The sequence below is a fragment of the Phyllobates terribilis genome, unplaced genomic scaffold (assembly GCF_046119375.1).
Source record: "Phyllobates terribilis strain yellow unplaced genomic scaffold, ASM4611937v1 Scaffold_69__1_contigs__length_7402412, whole genome shotgun sequence".
Classification (NCBI taxonomy): domain Eukaryota; kingdom Metazoa; phylum Chordata; class Amphibia; order Anura; family Dendrobatidae; genus Phyllobates; species Phyllobates terribilis.
The window spans coordinates 4,454,879-4,456,569 of record NW_027362829.1 but is presented as its reverse complement, the minus strand read 5'-3'; positions in this window follow the sequence as shown (position 1 = coordinate 4,456,569).

The following is a 1,691-nucleotide window of genomic DNA, read 5'->3' as shown; positions in this document are numbered from 1 at the left end:
ACCTCGTACACACGCGGCTCTGCTCCGTACACCTCGTACACGCGGCTCTGCTCCGTACACCTCGTACACACGCGGCTTCGATCCGTACACCTCGTACACACGCGGCTTCGATCCGTACACCTCGTACACACGCGGCTCTGCTCCGTACACCTCGTACACACGCGGCTCTGCTCCGTACACCTCGTACACACGCGGCTCCGCTCCGTACACCTCGTACACACGCGGCTCCGTTCCGCTCACCTCGTACACGCGCGGCTCCGCTCCGTACACCTCGTACACACGCGGCTCCGCTCCGTACACCTCGTACACGCGCGGCTCTGCTCCGTACACCTCGTACATGCGCGGCTCTGCTCCGTACACCTCGTACACACGCGGCTCCGTTCCGCTCACCTCGTACACGCGCGGCTCTGCTCCGTACACCTTGTACACACGCGGCTCCGCTCCGTACACCTCGTACACACGCGGCCCTGCTCCGCACACCTTGTACACACGCGGCTCTGCTCCGTACACCTCGTACACATGCGGCTCCGCTCCGTACACCTCATACACGCGCGGCTCTGCTCCGTACACCTCGTACACGCGCGGCTCTGCTCCGTACACCTCGTACACGCGCGGCTCTGCTCCGTACACCTCGTACACGCGCGGCTCTGCTCCGTACACCTCGTACACGCGCGGCTCTGCTCCGTACACCTCGTACACATGCGGCTCTGCTCCGTACACCTCGTACACACGCGGCTCCGCTCCGTACACCTCGTACACACGCGGCTCCGCTCCGTACACCTCGTACACACGCGGCTCCGCTCCGTACACCTCGTACACACGCGGCTCCGCTCCGTACACCTCGTACACACGCGGCTCCGCTCCGTACACCTCGTACACACGCGGCTCCGCTCCGTACACCTCGTACACACGCGGCTCTGCCCCGTACACCTCGTACACACGCGGCTCCGATCCGTACACCTCGTACACAGACGGCTCCGCTCCGTACACCTCGTACACACGTGGCTCTGCTCCGTACACCTCGTACACACGCGGCTCCGCTCCGTACACCTCGTACACACGCGGCTCCGCTCCGTACACCTCGTACACACGTGGCTCTGCTCCGTACACCTCGTACACACGCGGCTCCGCTCCGTACACCTCGTACACACGCGGCTCTGCTCCGTACACCTCGTACACACGCGGCTCTGCTCCGTACACCTCGTACACACGCGGCTCTGCTCCGTACACCTCGTACACACGCGGCTCTGCTCCGTACACCTCGTACACACGCGGCTCCGCTCCGTACACCTCGTACACACGCGGCTCTGCTCCGTACACCTCGTACACACGTGGCTCTGCTCCGTACACCTCGTACACACGCGGCTCCGCTCCGTACACCTCGTACACACGTGGCTCTGCTCCGTACACCTCGTACACACGCGGCTCCGCTCCGTACACCTCGTACACACGCGGCTCTGCTCCGTACACCTCGTACACACGCGGCTCTGCTCCGTACACCTCGTACACACGCGGCTCCGCTCCATACACCTCGTACACACGCGGCTCTGCTCCGTACACCTCGTACACACGCGGCTCTGCTACATCCACACTGTAAACCCCTCCTGACCCCACACATAAACTTCAGCTCATCCAGCACCATGACAACCAGCACAGCAGAGTCCTGCATCCACTGAGGCCCCTGATCATGT